The sequence below is a fragment of the Solanum verrucosum genome, unplaced genomic scaffold (genome assembly GCF_900185275.1).
Source record: "Solanum verrucosum unplaced genomic scaffold, falcon-dt-bn FXZP01000261.1, whole genome shotgun sequence".
In the NCBI taxonomy this organism is placed as follows: Eukaryota; Viridiplantae; Streptophyta; class Magnoliopsida; order Solanales; family Solanaceae; genus Solanum; species Solanum verrucosum.
Window position 1 is genome coordinate 13733262 of NW_026019969.1, and position 24823 is coordinate 13758084.

The window sequence follows — 24823 nt, forward strand, 5'->3', positions numbered from 1 at the left end:
GATCCATCTAATTTTAACACACGCGAGAGTAGTATAGGTACATTGATTATAGCATTTAAAGACGAGCGAACTCAGATGCTAAAGACCCATAGTTTAACGGATAACCATTCTTACCACAAGAGATACTACCTCAAAAAAAAACCAAATAGCCGAGCACCACAATATGATCAATTACCATGTATTTAACTGAAGCAAGATTAATTTAAAGACATGAGCTAGCAAATGCAATTTAAGAAAACTTGAACCATACGAGGGACTAAAAGAGGACAAATAAAAAGGAAAAAAAAAAAAACTAAGCAATGAACTGAGAGGAAACAATATGCTGGGGCAAGCCTAAAATTTGGAAAAAATAAAAATAAAAATAATAATAACTATAGAACATCATATTTTTAAGAGTTCAACTGTAGATGTCAAAGCATTTTTGACTAAAAATTGGATGATATGAAGACACAATTTAATACAAATAACCGCGGAGTTGCAAAATGGAGAAACTTACTGCTACAACCAACAGACGACAAAGAACACGACATATAACTTCCACACTAACTAGTGGAGATTCCGCATCTTCCTCAGAATAAAAACAAACCAACAATAAGAAAACCCAAGCTTTGTACTAAAGGATTCCAGGCTTAAATCATGACCAAAATAAACACATTTTTTATCTTCAACAACTAAAGGAACGCCAACAAAAAAAAAAAACCAAACGAACAATTATTGAACATTAACAGTAGACTAAGAAGGAACAGGGGACATTTGAGAAAGGAAGAAAAGAGTCAACCAAGAGTCCATTCACGAATAGAGAAGAAAAAAAAAACGAATTAGAAATTAAAAGAAGTTTACCTATTTGGGAGCAGCGACTGGGACGAACGAGTAAGGGAGGACAGTGATTCTTCCACCACCAAAATCGAATGCGAACAACAAACCAAGAAAACCTGAGCGGCGTCCTTCTCGGAACTTTGAACCAGGGAGCTAAATATAAAATTTAAGTGTAGAAGAGACTATTGCTTCAAAATCAACCTCAAAACCGTCTCCCCCCTCTCCTCAAGAGTGAACATGGGTATTTATAGGCCGAATTTGGGATTGAAAAAAAAAGGGGAAACGGGCAGAAATTTTGGATGATTTTTGAATCCAAAATTTGAATTCTCTTTGCTCTTTTCAAGGGAATAGTGAAAGAGATTCGGAAATCCCCAAAAATGGGGAAAATGGGATGGCGATGTGATCTATTAGGATTCTAGGGTTATGGGTTTTCGCAGATGATCACGTCTCTGGGTTTTCCGCGATTTCTGGTGATTTTAGGCGTGAAGAAGATGAAGAAACAGAGTGGGGCGGCTATGTACTGCTGTACATGTTGATGGTGCACATTATGTATGTATTGGGTCTTATTATATTATTAAGAACATTAGTGTATGTAATGTTGTGGGTTATTGGGCTGGAAATTGGAAGTAAGGCCCAAACTTGGTCTTTTAATGGGTTAAGGACATGATAAACAATTGGCAAAAAATTGTAACAAGACAAATTTTCATAAATTAATTAACGAACTTCTTAATCTTAACAAAAATAAAATAATTAATTAGATTATAAACTAATTAATTTAATTACAAAACTAATTAATTTAATTACAAAACTAATTAACTCGAAATTATAACTATAACTTAAAGTAAATTAAACTAATAAAATATTTAACTAAAAATTGTAAAATCCCTTTCAATGATTTTCAAATATTTATAAAATAACATGATTGTAGAAATATACATATTCAATATTTAAAATGATTACAAAAAGACAAAATTACTTTTAAAAATAACTTGCAAGTATTTTGAATTTCATAAAATTCAAAATTACAACCATCACTAATAAATATTAAAATATAAAATCTTTTTGAGATGATTTTTAAATATTCATAAAATACATTAATCATATACATAATTATATAAAACATATATATTATTTAAAAATTATAAGAGTGACAAAACTATTTAAAATAATTTGTAAACTATATATATATTTTTAAGTTTTTATAAAACTAGTTATTTTAAATCGTTTCAAATTGAAGAAGCTCGATAATTAATTTATATTGTGGAGGGTCAAAATTGGCTGTCAACAATTAGCATCCTTAATTATAATTTATCTATTTACGCATCATAGCTATAATTTAAATAGCTATTATGATTCTGATTTGTATAATTTGTCCTTTTTATAAGTAATTATACAAAATCTTATTTAATTATATCTAACTAATTATGCGATAATTAAGGAAAACAATTCCTTAAAGAAAGATCATTTAGTTTAATTAGAATATGTTATCAAAATAAGTCTTCTTCTTCTTGAGGAAACACAATTAGTCATTGTTTTCATTCAATCAAAGCTTCTTTAGTATTAGAATAGAAATGATTGATTTTTTGTGGCTTAAACAACGAAAAGATAAACACAACAATCTATTCATTACGAGTTGTATATTATTCTATATGTATATATGCATTTCATATATTTCTTGGCTAATTCGTGTTTAATTTGAATTAAGATCCATTAGATTGATATTAAGATATGAAGTAGTTGATTTGTTTGAAAATAATTTATAGATGTATATAATTTGTATCGAATTCCAAACTAAGTTCGTTTGTGTGTGATTTTTTCTATGCATATTGTACCTAATTGAGTAATTTTCCATTACTTGTATCAGTTTATATATGTTACAATTTGATTTGTTTATTTGATAAAAATATGAGACCCATCATAACCATTTTATTAAACAATACGTAACTCTTTTCTATAATTAATTAAAAGTATATTCACATAGTATAATTATCTATTTAATGTTAGCTTAGTTATATAATTTTTCCATAAAAAAAATTATGCATTTTATTTACGTATCTTCGTTATTATATACCACTAAAATTCCATATTAGTCTGCTTATACACACCAAACTCGATTCCATGATACTTTACATAATAGTCCATTCAAACTAATGGACAGTTTCTGACAATTTTATTTCAATTGGGAATATATTCCAGCAAAAAACAATTAGTTCAAAACAGCATAAAATAAAATAAAAATGGCATTCTGCTAGTAAAACCTTCCTCATATTGCTTCCTCCTTCATTAATTCAACCCAAATAAAGTATTTCAAAAAACTACAAAAACTGAATAATAGCAACAAGCCTAAAAACATTAATGCCACTTGCAGCTTAGGTGAACCAATTTGAGTAATTGATCAACAAGTTCTTTATTGAGATATGACTATTGCCTTATTACTATGTTTCAACAATAATGATATTTTTTTTGAGAAATAATTAAACGTAAGTAAGCTTCTCATTTCATCTTTAATGACAGGGTTTATAGCTATATGAAAAAAAGTTATGCCAGCATTAAGCTTTCATTATGCGCAGATTTCAGGGAAGGACGATCACAAAGAGTATATTGTATTAAACCTTATCCTGCATTTCATCAAGAGGTTGTTTCTATGAATCAAACTCATGACCTCCTGGTCACATGATAACAACTAAGTGAAGACTCTCTTTCTAAACATATGGTATATCTAAAATTACTAATTTTAATGTCTTCATTTTTTTTAAAAAAAGAAAAAACTCTGTGCCTAGGGATAACAAAATTAACCCATAAAAACATAATTCATAACCCTTCAAAGTTTATAGAATTACTTCTCTTGAACTCAAGTAATGAACTTCCTACTACTATTGCTTCAAGACTCCGCGGAATGAGTCAGTTGTAAAGCAAGATAAGTATACTAATAATAATATCCTTATTTTCGTTAGTTCGCTTTATTTGAGACCTCTCTATTTCTATAAGATAGAATCATAGTTGTTAACGTCGCAAGCTAAAAAAGTGTAACGTACTCGTTATGCCAGTAGTTTCATGGGCTGGATCATGAACTTAAAGAGTTTGAAATTTCAATTGGGCTGAGTTGGGCTATGCGATCAGCCCAAGAATCTTTTTTTCATGACTTTTTTGGGATATTGACACCTACAAAATCCCAAATTAATCACCTGTTAAGTCCTCAAATCACTCATTCAACCCGTTCATAAGTACTATCGAATGAAAAAGAGATGTAATTCCAGTTCTTTCGAAATTAATAATCAACTCGACTTTCGACAAGGACAATTGATAATGGAGTCCAAGTGAGCTAACTTTAGCACAAAGTCAAATTTCTTTGGTAAATAAAACCCGATAGTTTTATCTTTATCGGAGGTTCAAATTCTTAATAGGCATATGAAAATGATTGTACATCAAATAATATAATTTTAAAAAACTGACTTATAAGCGCAAACAGTAAAAAAGTTTCCTCACTTAGGTATCATTTTATTGTAGGATTCCAATCCATGATCACTATTAAATGTTACCTGTAATTGATCTGCATCTAACTTAATAGCGTTAAAAAAAATGTCAATTTATGAAAGTTAAAATCTGTGAAAATAATAATGCTACTTTTGTAACCCAAAAAGTTCCTGTGGCTAGCTTAAACAGAGGTGGGGGGGAAAGAAAAGGGGGGGGGGGGGGGGGAGGGGGGGATTACATGGCCAACCATATACTTAGTTAATTAGTCATCATAGTTATAATTTTAGTTAATTACCACTCGCGACTAATATTCAATGATAATTACATATGTTGGGTTTCGAATTTGTATAATTCGCACGTTTGTATAATTCGGAATTTATATAATGTAATTTTATATAATATAATTTGTATGATTGTTTAAAGTTTAGATGTTTGTGTTTGTATCAATTTGTTATTTCGAGTTTATACAAAAATAACTCAATTTTACAAACGTACCCACGAGAATTACATGATTAAGCAAACATAAACTAATTAGTTAGTTATCATAGTTATAATTTTAGTCAATTACCACTCGTGACCAACATTCAGAGATAATTAGTAGGCTGGGGTTTCGAGTTTGTATAATTTGCACGTTTGTATATTTCAGAATTTATATAATGTAATTTGTATGACTTTTTAAGTTCAGATGTTTGTGTTTGTATAAATTCGTTATTTCGAGTTTACAGAAAAATAACTCAATTTTACAAATATACCCACATATTATACAAACCCATGAAGTATACAAACGATGCAGTTTAAATCGTAGTTACAACTCATAAATATGCAAACTATAACTATGAAACATAATTAAGTTTATTAGTGGCTATTTGAGAAAATTTTCCCAAAAAAAGGGCTCAAAGAGTTTACAAAAAGGAAAATTTCATAAGAAGCTATATTATCGCCTATTTATGCAAAATATAGCGAGATTTTTCATTTTCACAACATAATACTGTGTTTTTTCATTTAAAACATAATAAAAATATATTTTATTCGCGTGCATATAAAATTTAATCTTAACTAAAGTTGAGCGGGTATAATATTTGATTGTAACTCGTGTGTACCAATCTGGCATAAACCATGCCTAGATATCCGAAAACCGGTTTTCTCGAAAAAGTAGAAACGATATGACTTATGATACCGGATCCAGGCAGAATGGGAATATACACTTGCATCTATCTCATCCTTGAAAATGAGATAGATGAACTTGATCTTAGCCAACGCCTCAAAACGGTCTAAAAATGGAATAAGGAGTCCGAAATGGGTTCCCCGGAGGATGGATAAATGTGAAGATATGGATTTAGACAGCCTCTGAAATATTTGAAACGACTTTCAAACCATCACACGGATTTCGGCCCAACTACCGTCACTAATGAGAGTTCCTTGTCAAAATAGATACTTAGAAAGGATGGAAGAAAATCATATACTCCTTCCGTCCAATAATAATTGTCAACTATACTTAACATAAAAATTAAGAAGTTAAATAATAGGGATTATTTTACCAGATCACCCTTATTGAATATAAATCATCTAAACATTACAAAATGAATAGTGAGTACTTAATAGCAAGAGTAAAATAAACACAGCATGATAAATATTCATTGGTTTTATAAACTAGTGGACATCCCAAAATAGAATAGTAGATAAGTAAAGATGGACAGATAAAAGTATTTGTTTAGTGTAATGTCTAAGATTTCAAAATTTAATTTCAATCATTATTTTTTTAATAGCACGTTTGGACTAATGTCTAAGATTTCAAAAGTTAATTTCAAAATCCGAAATCTAAACTAGTATAATCCAAAAATTGGAAGTTTTGATTTACAGATTTTTCTATGATCGATATCAACCAGAAAAACATTTTTTGGTTCAGTAGTCTAGGTAAAATATAACTCTATGATTATTTGATTAAATGATGAGCAGCAGCCAGCAAAGTTGGTGATGCTATTTATTGTTTATGTTTCAGACTCGGGTAAAATTTACCTGCATCGGATATATATATCAATTCAATACATGTATATCATGTGTTTAAATTTATAGTTCATTTTATATAATCTTAATTAATCAACATGTGTTTTACTTTATTAAATTACATAATAATAAAAATTACATTAATTTAAGTATAAATTATAGGAACCACATAGTATAAGTACTAAATAACATCCTATCCCTTCTAGTTTTCTATTTACCAAAAATCCCTTAAAAATGATGTTTGCGGGATACATAGCGTTGTGCACGGGATACATTAGGTTTGATACATTCCACATAGCGGGATACATAGCGTTGTGCATGGAATACATTAGGTTTGATACATTCCACATAGCGGGATACATAGCGTTGTGCATGGAATACATTAGGTTTGATACATTCCACATAGCGGGATACATAGTGTTGTGCACGGGATACATGCGGGATAAATAACGTTGTGCATGGGATACATAGCGTTTGATACATTCCACATAGCGGGATACATAGCGTTGTGCACAGGATACATGCGGGATACATAGGTAAAATAAGGAATTTTTGAAATTTTTGAAATAAGTAGGGATAAATGGATATTAAGGTAAGTAAAAGAGTGTATTTAAGTAATTTGTCCTTAATTTAATATATACATTAAGTGCGGGTAAATTTTTTCTCTCGGTCTCACCAATATCTGTTATTTTTCCTTTAAAAACACATGAGTACAGAATGATGGGATATACAGACAGTGAACTACAAAAACAGCAAAATGCATGTGGGATAGTGCCCTTTTTGGCTTCTATCACAAACAAAAAAAATAAAAAATCATCACACCATGAACAACAATTATATAAGTAAAACGGAAAAGGGTCAAAATTATCCTTAAACTATTCGAAATAGCTTAAACATATCCTTAAACTATATTTCAGCTCAAAAATATCCTTTCCGTCAAATTATTGGGTCACACCTACCATTCTAGTTAACGGAAGTATCCATGTGTGTGTTAAATACCACATGGATGCCACATGTGCACGCCAAACAGACCCCACCTCCACATAGACGACTACGGAAAAGGGTCAAAATTACCCTTAAACTATTCGAAATAGCTTAAATATTACACAAATGTCAAGGGCATTTAACACACACATGAATACTTTCGTTAACTAGAAGGGTAAGTGTGGCTCAATAGTTTGATGGGAAAAGTATTTTTTAGCTGAAATATAGTTTAAGGATATATTTAAGCTATTTCGAATAGTTTAAGGATAGTTTTGACCCTTTTCCGTAAGTAAAATTACACTTCCATTTTCACTTAAAAAAAATAGTCATGTCAAATTGTTTATCATTTTAAAAATTTAAGAAAAAAATAATTATCTTATTTTTAGTGATAATTGTATATGAAAGAATACAAATATTTTAATAAAGTAATATTTAGTGAAAAAAACACTATAACAAAAAAAGTTTTTAGTGATAATAAATATGTAAATTAACAAATCGTGCTAAAGTTCTACCTGACAATAGTTAATTGTTATTGGATCTAATACCGCTATAGGCTCTAGAGGTGTCACACCCCCTTTTTTTTGAAGCAGGAAGGGTTTTTTTTTTTCAATTTAAGTGATAATATTGAAAATGGATTATTTTTCAAAATCGTCACTTGGAATTGAGTTATTTTGTTCCAAGTCACCTTTTTAATCCCTAATCAAAAGGAAATGATTCTTTATTTTTTTGTTTGTGAACTAGAAATTTGAATAAGGAATTTTGTTGATCGTGGGGAAGGTATAAGAATTAACAAAGACTGCTAAAATGTGATTATTTGTGATGAAGTATGAGATTGTAGGACTTGTTATAAAATGGGTAAAAAACTTAACTATACAAGTTAAGTACCTTAATTACCACTATATAGCAATATTTTTTTTTCCGCCTATATAATAATATATTTTTTTCAAAGTTGTGTTTTACTATTAAAAAAAGGTAAAAAAGTAAAATAAAAAAAACGGTTGATTAATGGCCCACGATTTCCCAATATTTCTCAAATCTTTTACCTTCCATGATTTGCTCAAATTGGTTATAAATATTTTCTCCTATCACCAAAAGGTTTCTTAACAAATATAGAACTCTCTTTCTGTTCATTTCTGGTCCACTTCAATCATGGATGCCAATAATTATTCAATCCTAATTCACCATAAAGGACGTTGGGATGCATCGGGTATTAGTGATAATTCAATATTTGATTGGTATTACTTTTTTAATTCTTTTTTGTAATTGAAAAGTTGATGGTTATGTTGTGAGTACTATGATTGATATTTGATTTTGTATTACAATGAACAAAATAACGTTGCAAATATATTGAAAACTTGATGGTTCATTGTGAGTACTATGAGTCGTTTATTTATTTAATTAATGGTGTAATATATATATATATATATATATATATATATGTGTGTGTGTGTGTGTGTGTGTGTTGTTTATGCTATAAACCAGTTTCATGTTCATATTTTTTTATTAATTCTTTGATTTTTTTAGGGTTATGATAATCGGAATACAAATATATTTAGTGATAATATATGTTTTGATAATTGTTTTGGTGAAAGTGAACATTTTTTAATTATCAAATGTTGGACTGCATGTTAGTTGTACTACTGATTTTCTTTGTGTCATTTGGAATTGGTTTTCTTGGTACTAATGATGGTAAACATGTTGATTACCTGTTGGTACATAACTATGGTGTATATGGTGTAAACAACAGATTTAAAATTGTGTTTTAGCTATTATGAGTCGTTTATTTATTTTATTAATGGTGTAATATATGTTGTTGTTATTCACCAAATCCATGTTCATATATTTTTTTTATTAATTCTTTGGTTTTTTTTAATGATTTTGACAATCAGAGTACAAATATATTTGTATTACTAAAATTCTTAGTGTCATTCGGAATTGGTTTTCTTGGTACTACTGCTGGTGAACATGTTGATTAATTGTTGGTACATAACTATGGTGTATATGGTGTAAGTAAACACCATATTTAAAATTGCGTTTTAGCTATTATGAGTCGTTTACTTATTTAATTAATGGTGTAATATATGTTTTTGCTATTCACCAAATCCGTGTTCATATATTTTTTAATTAATTCATTATTTTTAGGGTTTTGACAATCGAAATACAAATATATTTAGTGATAATATATGTTTTGGTAATTAATTTGGTGAAAATGTTGACTGCATGTTTATTGTATTACTGATTTTCTTGGTGTAATTTTGAATTGGTTTTCTTGGTACTACTGATGGTGAACATGTCGATTACCTGTTGGTGTTGGTACTACTGCTGGCCACCAGGTAATGATCGAAAAAAGGGATTCAACGAAGGAATACAAGAGGAGTAAAATCACTTGTAGTAAATGTGGTACATCAAGGTATAACAAAAAGACATGCCCAAAGTTTGCGAATCAGAAAGAATAATGATGTATTAATTTGAACTTTTTTTGTTGGTGTTATGTAAAACTTCTGGAATTTTTTATGAATGATAAATGTAGTTATCCAACTTTTGTTTATTCTTGATAAGTGTATTCATATTATTATTGATGCAATTAACCTGTCTCTGGTATTGTAATGTTTGGCTGAAATTCTGGTATTAAATACCAACCTGGAATCTTGAAAATAAACAACAAGATGTAACAAAAAAAATATACAATGTTAATTTGAAAATTTTGGTATAATATTTGAGAAATACCAAAAGTTTTAACCACCAATAATATTTATCTTATTATAATTGCTAACACGTATAATTTTGATGAAATAATCACAAATTGTGGTGTATATTATGGCTGATATTTTGATATTGCCTACACACTTGAAAGATTGAATATGAAAATTTTATAGTTTTATTTGAATTGATATACACAATTGGTTTACTTTTGGTGGAGTAAGCACAAAAATTTGTAGAAATGTTTAAGTATATATTGGCTGTCAATGAAGCCCCACAAGAAAACTAGCACTTAAAATAAGTGAATTTTCAATCTTAATCACTGAAAGTGGAATTTCTGTAAATACAATAAAGATCAATTCTAAGGTCACACATATAATTCCACAATCTGAAATTAAAAAAATAGGATCATATCTTACTTTTCCCAGCAACCAAACAGATAAAGGGAAAAAGAACACAATAAACTTAACGAAAAGGCAAAATACAAGAAAGTATCAACTTCCCTCACTAACACACTGATTTCGAGAAACCAAAAGCAAAAAAGTGCCGAAAAACTAAAAATAAAAAAATCACATGAAAACTCACAAAATCATCGAAACATATCCAAAACGCAACTAATATACCATCCAAACGTAAAACAAGGGAATAAAATTCATAAAGAAATACATTATGGGCGTACTATCAACACCCATTACTTGTTTATTAAGTCGAGGGCTCTTGCGTGGAGTCTTATCCATCGGTGGAGGGATATAATTCTGATCGGAAAAGAACTATGGTGATTTTGGTTGTAAAAAATAAGGACTTGAAAAAGTGGAAGGTTACAATTTTGTTCTTGAAATGTAATACAAAGAAAGATGGAGATTGAAATCTGAAAAGTAGAAGATGAATGGTTTTTACTTGGAAACAATGAATCACCTAGGTAAGAACACTAACTTTATTGAAAACATAAAAGGTTTTATAAAAAAGGAAGCAAATAAATTGATCCCAACAAAATAGTCATTAACTCATGGAAAGTAAATATATCATGTACATGAAAACGTATATAACCGGGACTATTTAGGAGAGATAAAATTGAAAATTATTAAATACCCTAATTATGCTCCACATGAAAAGGCACATAATTAAAAACCATAAAAAGATAAAACCGAATAGAAAGAGAAAATCGGGAAAAAAAATACATTAAAATAAAAAATTAATAATTATTTTGTTATCTATGTAATTTAAAAACTCTTTATGTAATTCTATATAAATATATTGATTTTAAGTTAATTAAAGTCTTAACGTGTATATTTTTGTAATTTTCCCTTATAAAATTTGTACCAAGGATTTTTTAATTTTTTTCTATCCTTGAAGTGGAGGTTCATTGAAGATAATTTGACTTGTCTAAGTTAGGTACTAGTCATTGACATTTAAAGAAGTGGAATTGTGGTAGATATTGACAAATTCAAGCTGTGAAGTGTAATTTTGGAGACGAGTTGAGCGAAAATTAATTGTCTTTGAACTAGAAATTCGGGTAAGGAATTCTATTGATCGAGGGGAAGGTATGCGGCACCCCTCGAGTCTGGTGGTTCTTGCAAGGTCGATTTTATCAACTTATACTATCTTAAATTATTTTTGGATGAATTGTTACATGCTACAACTTGTCAATATTTTATTGTTGAACTTTTATTGGTCTCAACCTAGATGCATCAAGTGCATTTCTGGATTTTGACATTTAGAGGCATAAATGTGTTTTCGCATCTCGCTTAATAATTTTGTTTAGTATGTCTTATTTTAAATTAATGAAACTTAATTATGTATTTTTGGATAAGATATTTCACCGCATCCTTGAGTTTCTTTTAATTGTCTCAAAAATTATACGCAATCGTATTTTTTATTGAAACAAATATTTTAACGTGCCTAAAAGTAGGTCTAATGTTAAAATCAAATATTCATTCCGTATAACGAAAGTCAAATAACCTAAATAAATCTAAACTTCTAGGATACAATATAAAATTTTGGATCATTTTATAATTTTAAATTTATTTAGCTTAAAACTAACGTCAAAATTAAGCATACACATTGAAATTTCTTACAAATCCAACAAAACAATGACGAATTGCTAAAATAAATCTTATTTTTTGTTTGATAAAATAAAATCAATACTAATTTTTTGAGCCTAATAATTCATATTGTATCATTATTGACATCTAAATCAAGACAAGAATACCACCATGACCCGTTCATTTTAAAGAAATAATAACTAACAAATAATAATAATAATAAATAAATAAAAATAATCACCAATTAGTGTTATCTTCATTCATTAAATAAAGATATAACGTTTAATTCAATGTTCATTTCAAACAAAATTATAAGACATTAGACTTATTATATAATTACATCAAATTTCATAGATAAGTTAAAGTTGAACCTCAAATGAAGAATATATGTACTGTAAAATTTTGACTGAAGCTCGATTATTACACCTAGAAGTATTTTTTTGGTAAGTTATATGGAGTGATATATGTATTGGGTTTTTTTTTTTTTTTCTTTTTTTGGTGTTGCTTTTTTCTTTTCTCTGCGTGCGTGAGTTTTTTTTTTTTTTTTTTCTTCATGTGGGAATTTGGGTATGTATGTCTGCTTGAGTGGTGTGTAAGGTGAGTGGGGTAGTGTGTAGGTGGAGAAAAATGAGTGTAATGGGGTAGGAAAAATGGGTGTATGGGTAGTTTAGGTCGGTGAATTTTTTAATTAAATACATATATAAATAAAAATAATACTAATAAAAATTATTAGCTAACTATTTAAACTAATAAAAATTGAAATAGTAGCTAATCTAAAAATAAGAACTACTCGCTTATTTATTAAATCTAAATTAAATAAAAACATATATTTAGTTTTTTTTTAAATAAACTGAAAACAAAATTTATCTTAAATGTGACTCATTTTTTGTTGTTTTAAAATCTTTTAAAATAAACTTAATAAAGTAAGATAAAAAATAAAATATTTAATTTAGGTTTAAAACAAATACTTAAGCTCTAAAAATAATGTAAATAGACAAGTTTGGTCAAAAATTATTTTTCTACGAGAGGCATTTACAAAGACTGCTATAATGTGGTTGTCATCAATAGTTGCCTCTAAAAAAAATTCACGATATTAATTAATTATTTTTAGTATAGTGAGAGATTATATTTTAAAATATAAATGAGGATAAAATAGCTTAAAAATTACATATTTTAATTAATATTTTTTTAAAAAGCGTGTTAAGTAAAAGTAGATATAATTTGAGACGAAGCCCGGGATACGGGGATAGTAAGTACTCCCTCAGTCTCATTTTATGTGAGGTAGTTTGATTTGGCACGGAATTTAAGAAAGAAAAGAAGACTTTTAAAATTTGTGGTTCAAAATGAATGATAGAAATTTGTGTGACTGTAAATCATTTCATTAAGGGTAAAATAGATAGTTTATAGTTAATAATTAATATATAAATGTGTCATTCTTTTGGAACTGACTAAAAACGAAAGTAAGTTATATAAATTGGGACAGAGGGAGTAGTACTTTGGTTTAATGAGTACGTGGAAACCACAATTATGATTATAATTTAAAGAATATTTTGGTGTTATATCGGTTTTATATATGTTTGAGACTTGAGAGATCTGATATAAGAATTTACAAAAGATGCTTGTATTAGTGCGGAAAAAAATAATAATTCCACATTTCCACTCCCCAAAAAAATAAAAAATAAAAAGGAACTACGCAATTAGTTTTAAAATATTGTGTATCATCCTATCGACTCACATTATTAGCATCTCGAAGACATAATTATTACAAAGTCAAGCTTATAACATTAATATTAAAAACAACTTGTCTACGTCATTATTAGATCAATGAGGATTTATTCTTCTCTCGATTTAAACTAATATAATTGCCCTTTTCGTTTCTTAAGAATTCATTAAACAATGGTTTACTGATCATACTTAGTGGGATACACATGATGATCAATATTGTGCAGGAAAAAAATAAGAGCAAAGTTGTCATATTTTGGTTTACTGATCATACTTAGTGGGATACACATGATGATCAATATTGTGCAGGAAAAAAATAAGAGCAAAGTTGTCATATTTTGAATAGTTCAATGACAAAGTTGGTTTAATTTTTTCTTGTGATAGAACAATCGTTAAAATAAAAGGTGCTATTCGGATAGTTGAATATATATACTTTTGAAAAAAAAATATAACGATACAAATATTTTCAAACCAAAAGATAAATTTAATTATTATCGCGACTATGTTGCTTGCTATCCTATTATTTCCTTATATTATATGTTGTTACTTGTTTCCATCAATTTTCTATGGTAAGATAAACAAATCAAATTTAATATCAAGAAGTATTTATATAAAAAGGTTTTATTAAATAAACTTGCAAACTAATGAAAATGACTTTCAAGCAAAGATTGTCAGTTGTTATTGTCTTGTGACGTGTATTTGTTATCTTTTTGTTTTACAATATCTCAAAAATAGACTCTATAACAAGGAGTCTCCTAATCAAGTGTTCATTGATAATTTTTTCTAAATGAAGGCTAATAATAAAATTTAAGACAATAAACAGATATCTAAATCAAAAAGAATATTTTCCAAATTGTATATTTATCCACGTTAACCATACCAAACCCCACCTCAACCGATGAGCTATCGTTTACTTTATTTATAAGTTAAAGTCATAGATGAATCATTCAAATTTTCATTATTGTACCAAAATTATTACTCAGATTATTATTTTTCATAATGAATTTCTTAAAATTTTATCTAAGTATAGCAGTGCGACAGTGTACACGATATTATTTCTTATGATACTTAGATAACATAAAATAATCATTTTAAAAAATGTACAATAGTTATTATAATTTATAATAATTACCCAATATAAAATAAAATAAAAATGAATCGAGTGACCATACCATGAAATTAATTCTCAAAACGTGAATCCTGCCCAAAATGTCCATTATCCATTCTTCCTTCGTTCTATAAGTACTAAACTAAATTCAGAACGCACATTACAATTTAAAAATAAAATGTCTTCAATTTTCTCCAAATCTTCCGCCATTGTTAACTCTTCAGACAATGAGTCTTGTAAACCACTTGTTCAAGTTCGAGAAATCCCAGGTGACTATGGTTTCCCATTCTTCGGAGCTATTAAAGATAGATATGACTATTACTACAGCCTTGGAGCGGACGAATTCTTCCGTACAAAATCCCTAAAGTATAATTCTACTGTATTCAGAACAAACATGCCACCAGGTCCATTTATTGCTAAAGATCCCAAAGTCATCGTTCTTCTCGATGCTATAAGTTTTCCTATTCTTTTCGACTGTTCAAAAGTCGAAAAGAAGAACGTTCTTGATGGCACATTCATGCCATCAACTGATTTCTTCGGTGGATATGGTCCTTGTGCATTTCTCGATGCATCAGAGCCAAAACATGCAATACATAAAGGGTTTTATTTATCTATAATCTCAAAATTGCATACTCAATTTATTCCTATGTTTAAAAACTCTGTTTCCGTACTGTTTCAAAATCTTGAAATTGAAATGTCTAAAAATAAGAAAGGGAATTTCAACGACATTAGCGATGCAATGTCATTTGATTTCGTTTTTCGTTTGTTGTGTAACAACACAAATCCCCATGACACAAATCTTGGCACTAATGGACCAAATTGTTTTGATTTATGGATGTTGCCTCAACTGGCTCCATTGGTCACTATTGGTCTAAAATTTGTCCCCAATTTTCTCGAAGATTTAATGTTGCATACTTTCCAATTGCCATTTTTTCTAATTAAATCGAAATACCAGAAGCTTTTCGATGCTTTTAACGAGCATGCTGGAAGTACACTTGATGATGCTGAGAAGAGTGGGATCAAAAGAGATGAAGCTTGTCACAACTTAGTTTTTCTTGCAGGTATGTCAAATTTTATACATTTGTTTCAATTCTTGAAAATTTATGGAATTCTCGATTTTCAAATTCGATTTTGTATGATAGAGGTTGAGTTACATTTTGACATGACAAATTCTACTATTGTAACTAGAGGTTGTAAATTGGAACAAAAAAGTGTTTTGCTATTATAATGTTATTTGGTGATCTAACAAAAACATGAAATGTGATTATTTGTGATGAAGTATGAGATTGTAGGACTTGCTATAAAATTCGTATGAAGGATTTTTTATTTTTTTCTATCCTTGAAGTGGAGCTACATTGAAGATAATTTGACTTGTCTAAGTTAGGTACTAGTCATTGACATTTAAAGAAGTGGAATTGTGGTAGATATTGACAAATTCAAGCTGTGAAGTGTAATTTGGAGACGAGTTGAGCGAATTAGTAATTAAAGTTAATTGATTTCATTGTAGGATTCAACGCTTATGGTGGAATGAAAATTTTGTTTCCGTCACTGATGAAGTGGGTGGCAAGTGGAGGAAAGAGTTTACACACTCGTCTAGCAAATGAAATCAGGACGATCATCAAGGAAGAAGGTGGGTCCATTACTCTATCAGCAATCAACAAGATGAGTTAGATTAAATCAACGGTGTATGAAGTGTTAAGAATTGAACCACCAATTCCGTTCCAGTACGGTAAGGCTAAAGAAGATATCATGGTCCAAACCCATGATTCAAATTTTTTGATAAAAAAAGGTGAAATGATATTTGGATATCAAACATTTGCAACAAAAGATGCAAATATATTTGAAAATCCAGAAGAGTTTATTGCAGAGAGATTTATGGGTAGTGAAGGAGAAAAATTGTTAAAATATGTTTATTGGTCAAATGCAAGAGAAACTGATAGTCCAACAGTCGATAACAAACAATGTGCAGGGAAAGATCTAGCTGTGCTGTTATGCAGGTTAATAATCTTTTAATTTATTCATTGATCGATCGAATTTAACTTATATATACTGATCCGTGGACCTATAAATGTATGCAGGTTGATGCTTGTAGAATTTTTCATGCGTTACGACACATTTACAGTGGAGTCAAGTAAATACTTAGCTGGACCATTAATAACTTTCAAGACATTGGAGAAAAAGGCGATTTGAATTGATTAATCTTCACTCAGCCAAGGTCTTTATTTGCATGTTGTTATTCTGAACGTTTGTTGGTGTATTTGTACTAATTAGTGATGAATTTAGTGGATGTAATAATTAATTAAATCTTTTTATTCCTGAATTAATTCCAGTAATTATTAACCAACGCCTTTATATATTTCATATATATAAATCTACTCACAATATTCACATGTTGGAAAACATTCAGGCTAAAAAAACTTTCATTTGTCATGATTCATGAACACATTGAAAGTCGTAGAACTTTAACCCAAATGATTGGAATACAACTCAAAGATATCAAATCTTTTGTAAATCTGCTTTAATGCCTTTTCCCGACACCACATGTCTAATAAAGGCAACTTAACATAAACTCTCGCCGACCTCCATTCATTTTTATTTGTCATTTCTTTGTTATATAAATTTTTCATTTTTATTTGTTACTTTTGACATATCAAGAAAAGACAATAATTTTTTTTCATGTTTACCCTCAACATTAAATACTTACTTTCCAAATCATTTTTCAAGACATCATTTATAGGGGATAGTTTGGTAAAATGTATATATCAATAATTATTTTCTTAATAAGTATGTCAAGTTAAACTATGACAAATAAAAATGAACGAAGAGAGTAATTGATGTTCTTTTGAGAGTCACAACGCATAGTTTCTATAGGTACATGTCCGACTTGTAAAACATACACTGATTAATATGAGTGTTATTTGAAGAATAAGTTGCCAATAGGTAACTAAGCATATAAAAGGAACCATGATATTAAGTTAAACCAAAATTTTAGGCTAAAGGAAGCCTTAAAACAAAAGTTCATTATTAAGGAGCATTTCAAGCAATTTCGAAATTGATCATACTTTGAGTGAGCATATATCCTTGTCAAAATCACAACAGTGAAACCTTGAAATCACTCACCAACCATGGAAGCTTTGGATACAAGTAGTTATCATCAATGATGAAGAAGAAAAAAACTTGTTTGGGTAAAATGCAAAGCGTAGCTTTGGATGTATTGATCTAATGAGTATTTATACAGGAAATGTAAAACTAATGTTCTGTAACAAACTAACTGGAAGGAATCTTTTAACTAACTACCAGTTGTACTATACAATACTATTAACTACCAGTTGTACTATACATACATACATATATATATATATATATATATATATATATATATATATATATATCATACATTATAATCTCAATACCCCCCCCCCCCCCCCTCAAGTTGGTGGTGGGAACAACACTGCCAACTTGTCGAGGATTGATGAGTGTTTGATTCCTGTCAGGGCCTTGGTCAATATATTAGCAAGTTGATCATGAGTTGCAATGTGATGTACAGAGACTAGGCCCTCCTGTAGAACATTCCTCACATAGTGGCAACCCACTTCGATATGTTTGGTCCTTTCATGGAAAACAGGGTTCTTGGCTATATGTACTGTAGATTGATTGTCACAAAATACCTGGATAGGCCTTGGGAAAGGCACATTCAGTTCACCAAGCAATCTGCTTAACCAGACTAATTCTCCTACCACTTTTCTCAAGGACCTTTACTCAGCCTCAACAGATGATAGTGAGATGATTTCTTGTTTCTTTGACTTCCAACTTATAGGACTTCCTCCAACTAGAACCAGGTAACCACTCACTGATTTCCTAGAGTCAGGGCATGAAACCCAGTCTTAATCACAGTATCCTTTAATGGTGAAATCTGCATCCTTTGAGAGAAACAGTCCTAAGGTTGGATCAGACTTCAGGTATCTTAATAAATGGAAAATAGCTTGTAGATGGGGTTCTCTAGGATCTTGCATAAACTGACTCAAGTGTTGTACGTTATATCAAGTCGTGTATTGGACAGAAAATTAAGCTTTCCAATCAATTTCATGTAGTATGTGCTGTCACTTAGTGCAGGCCCTTCATTTGCTCTCAGCTTAACAGTAGGATCAAGTGGGGAGGATAATGGACTGCAGTGCAAGCAGTCATATTCTTTGAGCAGGTCAAGAACAAATTTTCTCTTTGAGATGATAATATCCCCTTCTGTGTGTAAGACTTCCATACCTAAGAAATAATTAAGCAGCCCCAAGTCCTTGATCTTGAACCTCTTGTCCAGGTACAACTTCAGATCATCTATCTCAGCCATCTCAGCTGTGTCTGTTCCTGTCAGCACTATATCATCAACATAAACAACTACATAAACTGCAGAAGTGTCTTTCTTCGTGTAGAACAGAGAATAATCGTACATGAAATTAGTGTAGCCTCTTGAACAAAGATCCTCAGTAAGCTTGGCATACCACTGCCTACTAGCTTACTTAAGTCCATATAAAGACTTGTTCAATTTACATACTAAGGTGGAAGATGAGACTGCAAGTCCATGTGGCACTTCCATATAAACTTCTTCATGCAAATCTCCATGCAAAAATGCATTATTTACATCCAATTGATAAAGATCCCACCCTTGTTTGACAACTATGATGAGTAAGGCTCTAACTGTGGTCATCTAGACTAATGGGGAAAAAGTTTCAGTATAGTCAATACCAGCCTGTTGTGTGTAACCCTTAACTACAAACCTTGTCTTTAGTCTCTCGATGCACCCATCAGCTTTGTGCTTCACTTTATATACCCATTTACATCCAATAGCTTTCTTCCCATGAGATAGTGGAACCAAATCCCAAGTATGATTGGAATGCAAAACATCAAATTCTTGAGTCATGGTCTGCTGCCATGCAGGGACAATAACTGCTTCCTTGTATGAGGATGGTTCCCTGTCAATGCAAATATTTCTAACAAAAGTCTGACTGTTAGGATGAAGGGCAGTGTGGGCTAAATAATGGCGGTTGGTAAAAAGGGCCTGAAGGGAAGTGGATTTGGGTGATTTGAGCTGTGGGATAGAGTGAACATAATCAGTCATATGGGTGGGAGTTTTCAGTGTTCTAATAGATCTTCTAGGTTGAACAGATGCATCAATGAGAGGTGCAACAGGATTTGGAGTAGTAGGTGGTTTATGTATATGAGACACTGTGAATGGTAAAGGTGAATGAATTATAGGTTCAGATGGCAAATTGCATGTGACAAGTGATTCTTTTAGATTAGTTTGAGAACTGTATGTGTTAAGACTATCAGTATAATAAAAAATATCAACAAAAGGAACAGAAGGCAACAAAGAGGAAGGAGTGGATTGAGTTGGATTTGTATGAAAAGGAAAAATGTGTTCATAGAAAACAACATCCCTAGATACATGTATCCTTTTTGTGGACAGGTTAAGGACCTTGTACCATTTAGTCTCAAAGGGATATCTAATGAAAATGTGAGGTGTAGTCCTAGGTTCAAATTTTGTTTTGTGGGGTATTGAAACAGTAGGGTAACATAAACACCCAAAGCTTCTCATAAGAGAATAAAAAGGCTTTTTGTGATATAATGCTTCATAAGGGGACTTATTTTTCAACACAGTTGAGGGAAGTATATTGATTATGTATGTGGCACACAAAAGACAGTCTCCCCAATACTTTATAGGGAGTTTAGATTGGAATAAAAGTGCTTTAGCAGTTTCAAGAAGGTGTTTGTGTTTTCTTTCCACCACACCATTTTGTTGTGGTGTGTATGGACATGTTTTCTGGTGGAGGATACCTTTGGTTTGAAAGAAAAGAGTTGTTTCTGAATTGACAAACTTTAAGCCATTGTCTGTTCTGACCGTCTTCACAGTGGTGTTAAACTGATTTTCTATCATGGCAACAAAAACTTTTAATGCTTGTAGAGCATTGCTCTTGGAGCTTAACAATGTGGTCCATGTAGATCTACTGAAATCATCTACTATTGTTATAAAGTACTTAAAATGGTTATGTGGAGGTGTGTGGTAGGGACCCCATAAATCTACATGTATCAACTAAAAAATGGAAGAAGTTAGAAAGGTTCTTGTTTTGAAAGAGAGCCTTTCTTGTCTTGCCATAGGACACACTGAAAACATAAATGGTTGTTGTGGTGAAAAACTAGCAGGGATAATGGAAATGTCTTTCATTTGACAAAGGGAACATGTCCCAACCTATTGTGCCACAAAACATTTACATCATTTCTAGCATGTGCATGAGGATAAAAAAATTGTATTATGCAAATGAGAAGGAAAAACAGCAGGAAAAGAAAGAACATGAGACTTGGCAACATAATCTTTATTTCTCAAAGTCCCTTTTTCAGGGTAATGTGTACATTTATGATCTTTCAAACAAAAAGTATCAGCTGCAACAAGAGGTTTACAAGAACTGCACAAAGTTAAATTCCTAGATGAAGCAGAGTCTTTAAAAAACAATGAACTAGATGGGTTGGAACTCTGGACACACTTGGGACATAGAAAGTACAACCCATCTTCTGCCATACCAATCACCAGAGGCCTCTTCATTGAAAGGCTCTGCATGTAACAAGAAACTTTGTTGAAACTGACAGTGCAATTTGAATGTGAAGTCATGGTATGAATAGAGATTAAGTTGTATTTGAAAGATGGAATGAAGAAAACCTTTTCAAACTAATCATGAGAGATAATGTCACACTACTAATTTGTGTTACCTTAACCTTATATACATTTGACAATACTACTAATATTGGATATGAGAGTGTGATAATATTGTGCAGTAAGGATATGTTGAGAGTCATGTGGTTTGATGCTCCAGAATCTAGTATCCATGAGTCAGACTTATTTTTGAAACATTCACATGATAGTTTCCCAAAATTAATAGATGAGGTGCAAACTGTAGTACCTGCAAAGTCTGTCCACCAGTGAAATTTGAGTTGCCATCATCACCATGCTTTCCCTGAAAATGTTGAAGCATCTCCTATACTCGACCATATTGATTTTTGGTAAGATTCACACTATACATCTCCTCATGGTTAGAGTCATATGCAGATCTCTTCCCATTCCTGGAATCTTGGGCACAATGGACATTTGCGACTGCCCTATTTCCATTACCTTTGAATCTAATGCCCTGTGGATTATGTCCTCCTCGAACATTGTTAAATCTTTGATTGGAGCCTTGGTAGTCATTGTTTCTCCGATTTGGAACTGGTTTGTTGGAATTTGGATTAAAAGATTGGCTGAAGGTTTGGTTTAAATTGGATGGATAACCATGAAGTCGATAACACTTCTCAACAAGATGATTTGTTCTCTTGCAATAGTCACAGGATTTGTCTTTGTATTGCAGAGAGGGTTTGGAAGTATTGGTGGTATAATTTGTTCTGTAATTGGAGGATTTGCTGGTACTAACACGTAACGCAACAGACTCCAAGTTTGGGTGATTGGCTGGCTTAATTTCCCTTTGTTGTTCATCTTGAACCAACAAGGAAAAAGCTTGTGCCATAGATGGCAAATGATTCATCATGAGTATGTTTCCTCGCATTATTGTGTAAACTTCATTGAATCCCATAGGGAACTAAATCAAACGTCGATCCTGCTCTGCCTTGTGAACAATTGCCTTGGCTCCACAAGTGCAATCACATGTGCAGTTAGCTTTGGCACTCAGAGTACTAAGCTCTTCCCGCAACTTCTTCAATTTGGTATAATACCCAATTATATCCAATGTCCTTAAGATGTATCATTGATCTCTTTTTGGAATTGATACAACTTCGCTCCATTAATTTGTTCATAGATGTCCTCCAATTCTCTCCAGAGCTCTGCAGAATCCACAACATACTTAACACTATCAGCGATTTCCTTCGATAAGGAGTTAAGAATCCATGATCTGACAATGTTATCACACATTTCCATTGCCTGTAGGTTGGATTAGTGCTTTTGGGTCGCCGACATTCTCCATTGATGAAACCCAATTTGTTCTTCACTGACAGTGATCGTAGAACACTCCTCCTCCATGATCGATAACCAATTTCGGCAAAAGGTATTAACACCAACATAGCACCCGGATTATCAGATGGATGCATATACAAGGGATGGTTGGAATCAATTGAGGGAACGACTGAATCACTTGACTGAGTAGAATCATCTGGAACGACCATTTTTCAGCAAGAAAGAAGGATCAAAGAATACAACAAAAGAAAAACATAGAATGATTTGATCTAGAAAACGAATACAAATCGAACACTTAAGAATCGAGTGTGCTCTCATACCATGTCAAAATCACAACAGTGAAACCTTGAAATCACTCAACAACCATGGAAGCTTTGGATACAAGCAGTTATCATCAGTGATGAAGAAGAAAAAAACTTGTTTGTGTAAAATGCAAAGCTTAGCTTTGGATGTATTGATCTAATGAGTATTTATACAAGAAATGTAAAACTAATGCTTTGTAACAAACTAACTGAAAGGAATCTTCTAACTAACTACCAGTTGTACTGTACAATACTATTAACTACCAGTTGTACTATATATATATATATATCATACATTATAATCTCAATAATCCTAATATATATATGATCATGTGTTAGAGACTCAAGTACCTATAAAATGTGCAAGTCTTTATTTTAGAAAAACAAATTGGACGTTCATCTGGCTTTAAATGACTGGTCGGACTCTTTAACAATTAATGATGTCGTATCCGTGTTGAATTCTTCAAAATTACACTACTTTGAAGAATCCGACATACACCCGTCGACATTTTTGAAGAGTTCAAGCAACATAGCTAAACGATACAATGAGATCTTATTTGAAATATTAAAAATAAACAAAATTTAGTTAAGGGGTTCAAGTAAAAATTGATGCAAACTTTAAAAAATTATCGATAAATTATGCCATAGAAGTGGTTAATTTACATTAACATAGTAGGAAACGACATGCATGTAAGATACACCAAATATTGGCATTGTTTAACTAACCAAAGACAATTCATTCTAAGCATATATAATTACCCAAACAGTGAAACATTACCATGTCATAGAAGTCGTTAATTTACACTAACTTAATAGGAAACCACATACATACATGAAAGATACGCCAAATATTGACATTATTTACCTAACTAAGATAATTTATTCTAAGAATATATAATCACCAAAATGGTGAAACACGTGCATTTTAAATTCTTAACAATATTATAGTTGGATGTGATTTCAAAGTTGTAATAAAATAAAAGAAGGAAAGTAACAAAACAATGTGAAATGGTCATATTCCTATTCCACTGGAGTGTAGGCAGGGGCGGATCTAAGGGTACGGGTGGGGTGCCACGGCACCCAGTGATTTCGGAAAAATCTTTGTATAGATATGTATATATGTATCATAAATTAATATATATTAACTTTGCCACCCACTAAACAAAGTGCTGAATGGTTCAAATGGCGAAGGGCAGGATATACCATACTCGCCATGCGAGTTCGAATCTCGCTGCTAGCAAATATTATTTTGTGCGAGCAGTGAAGCTTTTTTTTTTCTTCATTTTTTTTTTGTCTTTTTTTTAATTAATGTGTAGGTCTTTAGTTTTTTTTCTTCCATTCATTCTTATTTATTTACTATACTTTATTAATTCATATTGACTCCTTTCCACCGTAGTTAATTTTTTTTAATTTTTTAACTTTCACTAATTATTGATAAATATTATTAAGAATGTATTTAAATAGTAGTTTTTAAAAAATATAAGTTTTAAAAATGATGAATATTATTACTAGAGTTCTTTCAATTTAAAGGTTCTTTCGATCTTCACCGACATTATTGCTAAGTAAGATGACTAGGTTGAAACTACAATTTTATTCTCTCTGTTATATATCTGCAACAACACATAAAGTCAATGGAATATGAATATATTCAGTTAACACTATAAGATGGTTTATACAATTTCCAATT

The 24823-nt window shown here is 30.8% G+C and overlaps 1 protein-coding gene and 1 pseudogene across 1 annotated transcript in view; both read left to right on the plus strand.

Annotated features, from left to right (window-relative positions):
* The window catches only part of LOC125816642 (polyol transporter 5-like), a 267811-nt gene that overhangs the window by 7397 nt on the left and 235591 nt on the right, over window positions 1-24823 (plus strand). The window lies entirely within an intron of this gene.
* Window positions 15029-17061, plus strand: LOC125816652 (allene oxide synthase 3-like; annotated as a pseudogene).